Genomic DNA, 6,736 nt, shown 5'->3' with positions numbered 1-6,736 from the left:
ATTATTTATTAAACAATTTTTTTAAATAATAAAATTAATGAGTGGTGGAGATGAGGAAAGTGGAAAAAAAAAAGTAGAGAGACTCTCTTCCCATCGTGAGCCCCCTGTCAGCGAGAATTTTGGTACTATTCGGATCAGATGTACTAAATGTTAGTGAGGTGGTCCATATAAATTATTTTTCCTAGGTTAAACGAGACACGATGTCCAAGTCTCATGAGTAATCAAAGTCTATAAATATAGCTCAAGCATCGTTATCATACACAGGCTGGATGCTGTTAATCTTGCTCTTTTCATTTATCTCTTGATGGCTCTATTTGATAGATAATGCTTGGTGTTGAGAATTTTTTAGAAGTTTTTCGTGGATACCAACATTGATCCAGCTGAATTCTACAGGCCGTAATTTGAAAGGCCATGTCACAAGTTGGATTATCGTCGAAGTTCCCCCGGGGGGGGGGGGATAAAAAAAATTCGGCGCTGTGTTTTTCCCCACTTTTAGTGGAAATGGAAAAAATTCATTAAAAAAATTGACTAATGCAGGACAAAGTGCTTCAAGTGAAAACAAAATCAACAGACAAGTATTCAACTCAAGGAAATTAAGACCTCGTAATGTACCGATATAAACGTTTCTGCCCCCCTCCACTCGCTTCTGTGCACACTGCAGAGCATTTTTAACCATTCTTAACTATTTCACGGTTTTAAAAGAAGTTAGTAGAAATTTTAATCCTTAAAAAATATATCTTTTTAATTATGCCTTGATTAAATGTTGTATGTAATAGTTTTAATAATGACAATTGAAATTTCAACAACCTATTTTTTTAATAAAATAATAAATGAGTAGGGATTTAATTAAAAAAATTATTAGAACTATTCATTGCATTATATTTTAACGGTAAATGCTACTTGTATTACCATCCTGTGTCCATTGGCACTGTTCTGGAGATGTCGGATCTGTACGTCGCACTATCCGAGCATGTATGTGTGATAGTGTATGCGCGGGCCTGTTATTACCTTCTCTTTCTCTGTTTTTGAGCAGAATTATTACCTTCTTTTCAGATCGACAAACTAACGAGAATTTCAGAAAATATAGGTTAGTTTCCATATATTATGAGGTGTTAATTAGTACTGACCCAACTCTAAAGAATTAGAATCTAAATGAGCTGATTTTGTAAAGCTCGATTACATCTCAAAACTTTAATTTGGCTAGTCTGGCCTTGGCCCTCAAGGTTAAAGGGCCAGCCCTATATTTTTTTTAATTTAAAAATTATAAAAAATATATTTAATTTTTTTTTTTAAAAAAGTTATTGCATGTAATGTTAAATTTATAAAAATAAATTTAAGTCAATACATATAATAATAAATTTAAGTCTAATAAAAAATAACAATATTACAAAATTAACATCATTAATAATCAAACTTTGCTAGCATTATTAGCAAAATTTTAATAATTTTTATTATCGTCAACATTAATATAATTCTATCTTTCTCTTTATGAAGCCTTAATAATGACAAAGATATTAAACTTTTTATGTATTCTTCCTTTATCTTAGTGAAATGAGGCTATAGTTTTAGAATTAACATATTATTTGATTTTTTAATATTAAAATTTTAAAAAATTATGAAAGGCCTAAAAGAGCTGGCCCTAATCCTAAAGGCTCAATCCTTTTATTTTAGGGCTTAAAAAGACCAACTCTTTTATACTTAAATTATTATTTGCATTCTGAAATAATAGCTTGGCCTTAAATTTTTTCTAGCTTAAAAGGACTGGCTTGACATGTTCGACTTTAATTGATGGCTCTGCATGTACAAATGCCTGTTCAGCAAGCTGCTGCTTCTTCTTCTTCTTCTTCTTCTTCTTTATTATTATTATTATTCATATGACCATTGAGTTCCTGGAGTCAATTTTGTTGAAAACAAAGGCTTTGGATGTCAGTCATGTGCTTCTGTACATGAAATGGTACTAGTTAACGTGCCTTGTTCTTTCCACGAAAGGAATTCAAAATCTTTCTTTAAGATAAGAACTAAATTCTTCCCCAGTCTTACATGCGCACCTAAATATCTCCATTTTTCCCCTATCAAGTTCTACCATTTTACCAAATATTTGCCATCAAAACACATACAAACCGAGAGAGATCAGAGTCATCTCTTTACGAGCATGGCACTTCTTGACGATCTGGAGTTCAAATTATCCGACACGCGTTTGGATTTTCATCACTAAATATAGATGTGATGTTTGCATTTCCACTTTCGTAGTCTCCACTGTAATATTCCATACGTGCTGATCTCACATATTCATATTCAGTGACATACGATGATGGATTGTATGTGTTATGGCTATGTGTCATATACATTGGAGGCGATGGCTCCTGTATATATACCGGCATGTTATTATGGTATCTCTTCCAGCATCCATCATAGCTGTTACCAGAATCAAATCTGTTAGCATAACTTGACGAAAATCTATGCATATGATGAACTTCCCCTGCATCTTCTGCTCCTGGGGTGCTCTCTGACCTCTGGCTTCCATTGTTGTCTGTAGCTATGGTTGCCTCAGGCGGCGGCGGCGGCTGTTCTGGTGGTATCTCATCCGGTGGAGCCTCTGCCGGCGGTTGCTGGGTCAGATTAGAAGCCGGTGATGAATTTTCTGTTGGCTGAGATGGAGACTCCACTGATTCAAGAAGAGGGCAAATGGTGGCAGTCTTCCTCCTCTTCTTGATAGCTTTGACGATATTTTCTTGATCCGCCCATCCAATGACTGTAATTTTCTGTTGAGGGAAGTCGATATATAGATCATATATACCTATTCAAAGGTAAAGAATGTCATCTAGTTAGATTATATATATAAATATATATATAGCTAAGTCATCATAGATGTGGCAGCAGAATGATTTAGAAGACATAAAGTGACATGCTTACCATTAATGCTGCTAAATGCTTTCTTTATCTTGTGCACACATCCATTACAGTCTGTTCGGACCTGTATCTCTGTGATTTGAGGCTTGTGCATCTGATGAACAATGAGAATTAGATAGAATTGTTGTGAAGCTGTGGTATTGCAGAAACTAAGAGGTGTGTCTGAGGCTCTGAAGAATCAGTGAGTAGGATCTACTTGCACATGGTAACGGAATATGTTAAAGTTATAAAAAGAAGAAGAAGAAGTGGTGGGGACTAAAAAGGAATATCTTTTTGAAGAGAGAATTGCTTGATTGGTTCATGGAATATTCATTTTCTTAAGCTTAGATTAGGCAATGGGATAATAGTACTGCTGATGATTGAGTTCATATAATTCTTGCAATAAGAAGGATTTGAAGCTTTAAGGGTACGTTGAAGTAACCAACTTTTGGCTTTTACATAGTACTTTTGCAACTTTTTAAAAGTCAAAAATTGTTTGGATGACTTTTTTTTTTTTTTTTACGAAACCATATTTCAAAAACACAAAATAGGTGAAAGTGGATTTACTCAATGTGACTTGTGGAAGCTTTTGGAATGTGCATTGGGTGTTAGGATATTAATGAGGGAGTTAAAATATGTACCTATTTTTATATAACTATGCTGCCCCTAATTTTTTCAATTAATTTTTAGTATTAATGTATGTTGACTAGTTATATAATTTTTGTCCGATATATTAAACTTAGTATTTTTTATCTTAATTATTTAACATATAAATTTTATGTTATTTAAAATTTTCATTATATATATTTTTCAAACATTTCTAATATAAAACATTTGTATAATAGAAATTACAAATCATATAAATTAATGTTCATTTTGGTAATTGTATATTTGAAAGCACTCTTTGTTACACAAACAACTTTAAATTTATCAAACTTATTTTTGAAAAAAAAAAATTATTTAACCACAAATTTCTTTACAACAATTAATTTTTATTAAACAAATTTTTGTTGAATGACCATATAACAAATTGACTTTTGGTCAACAAAAAATCAAACATAAACTAAGATGGATGGGGATGGGCATTCATAATGAATAATGGAGACATATTAAAAGTGGTGTTCATGGGATGGGACGCGACTGAGACACCCTTGTCTTGTGTTCTGTCCCGAAAAATGATTGAGATTGAATTTTTATCTTGTATTTTGTCTTATCTTAAAAGTTATCATGTTTTATTAGGGATTGGGATGGGACACGTCACGCCCTAATGCCCCAATAAAAAAATTTAAAAATTTCAAATGCTTCCAGCTTGTTAAAAGAGAAAGAAAATTTATGTCTCCTCATAAAAACATTTATTTAGTCCTTGAAAAATTTATTTGACCATGATCATTTTAAAGTGCTACAGAGTTTAGAAATAAGGGGCACTAAAGGAATAATTTTCTCTAATTGTTTTAATTTGAAATTTTTATCACAAAAAATAATACAAATTAATTCTTGATCTTGGAGTGGGATTTGAACCCACGCCCTTTCGGACCAGAACCTTAATCCGGCGCTTAGACAACTCGGCCATCTCGACTCGTGAAATAGTTAAATGGCGTGACCATGAATAATTAATTAATACATTTTCTAACCATTCTATTCCGGCCCATTTAAATGCAGGCCGAAATCGGGCTAGCCTTTGACCTTTGAACGAATGCAAGTTTGGTCCCGATATTAATTTTAACTTTTAAATAAAAAAAATATGAACTTATTAAAATGGTATAACATTCAACTCAACATTAAATTAGTGATTCAGAAAGTTTAGCCTTTACACTTAATATTTCGAGGGAGATTAATCTTCACTGTCAGTGGAGCATAATTGTGTCTCATAAAATTAAATGCTGATTTAGGTACTTTTGTCAAAATTTTCTCCATATATTATAAAACTATATGGATGGAAGTTAAAATCTGTACAAGATAACTTAGCTCAAAGAATTAAAAGGAATCAAAAATTGAGTCACATAATGTTAATTTTGTGGGTTGATTGGTTCAATTTATGAAATTTTTCAGGAAGAATATTTCCTGACCAAAAAATTCACAACTAATTGCTTGCGTTATTTTTAAAACTCCCATAGAGTCTAAACAATTTTTAATAAATAAATATAGTATTATTTTATGCTACAAACGAAAAATATCCTTTTTTTCATCAAATTTAATTTCATAATTTCTAAGGATAAATTTGAAAATATACAATAAATATTAGGAAATTAAGCATAGCTCGGCGTAGGGTGGTAAGAAAAATTTCACTATTTCCAAGCATTTAAAATTTTATTTTTAATTTATCCCAATCAAGCGACTCTTATAATTTTTTTGAGTCACATGTCAAACTAATTGAATCTTATTGACAAGTTGATGGTCACTTTGTGTCAAATTGTCTTAGCCTACCCCATCAAACCTGTGGTTCGTTCAAAGGGCCTTGACCGACCTGAGTTCTTGCATTATATTGAAGCAAGCTAGAACTATTAATTTATTGAATATTATTAGAATGGTGTCCAAAATTCAAACGAGACGGTTTGAATTTTTTCCAAATTTATTAGTTGAAGTGTTTGTTTAAAACAACCATATATACATGACTTTATAAATTAAAGCATATATGAAGCTGAAAATGGTTTGATTTTGTTTACACTAAATATCATAGCTAGAGCAATTCTCATATATTTTTCCATCCAATTCTTAATATGATAGCATGAAGGAGCCGGGATTTAACATAAAAGGGCCATATTAAAGAATATGTATGCTACAAAATTTTTATAAATATTATAAAGGTTGAAAGTACGTAACACTTACTCTCTTTATTAAAAATGTAAGGTATTTTAAATCAAATTTCATCCTCAATAAAATATTTACCTACTTTTAATTAATCATATCTTTTTATATTTATCACTATTAAACACTGTACAATAATATAAAATTCATTATCAATAGAGGTGCTTTTGAAAAAAGAAAATGATTACACTTCAAAAGATTAAAAATATTTTATATTTTTAAATATTAACTTTTCAAAAATGCCCTTACATTTTTTAACGGAGAGAGTATATAATATTAAAAAAAATTTTAAATATAGGAAGTCGTGATCTCTGTTGATTTTCCTCTCTTGCCTCTGATGAGGGAGTTACTTGTTTGTTGAGAATATGGTGGGAAGTGATGAAAATAAAGTGTAGGAAAAATTAGGATGTTGAATCTTAATTAGCGCAATAAATGGTCGAAATATTGGTTTTTGAAGATTTTCTTTCCATATTTGTGTGAATATAATATATGATACGTATCTTAAAAGCTTTGACGTTACCCACAAAGCTTAATGAATGCACCAAGCAGGCGTGCATCTTAATTTTTTCCTCATTCCTCTGCTTGCTTTCCAGTTAACAAGGTATCTCATATATCAATTATTCAGTTCCATGCCGGCCTTGCTCTGAGTTGTCTTTAATTATTTAATGGGAAATATTAATTTCTTTTTGGATGACAATTCCATCGAATATCCTATGCTTATTGGAGTTGGATTTAATACAAGCCATGTCAAGTCCTACGGACTCAAAGTAGTTTGGTCTAAATTCATCTGTTCAATGAATATTTTAAGTATAATCATTACAGTTCATTGATACTTAGAAATTATTAAGATATATTTTTAAAATAATTCAAAACATCCCTCATGATTAGAATACCATTTACAAACATTTGTACCCTCTAAATATTAAGATCTTATGCTTTGTGATTTATGACTATCGTGTGACAAAATTTTTTACAGTCGTTCAATTAAACTAACAATTTTTATCAGGCCATGTGAGTGGACTTATGCTTCTCATTAGATCAA

Source organism: Prosopis cineraria, unplaced genomic scaffold (assembly GCF_029017545.1).
Source record: "Prosopis cineraria cultivar Desert tree isolate PC_DT_omini unplaced genomic scaffold, ASM2901754v1 PC14, whole genome shotgun sequence".
NCBI classification, from domain to species: domain Eukaryota; kingdom Viridiplantae; phylum Streptophyta; class Magnoliopsida; order Fabales; family Fabaceae; genus Prosopis; species Prosopis cineraria.
Note: the sequence above shows the minus strand (reverse complement) of the source record.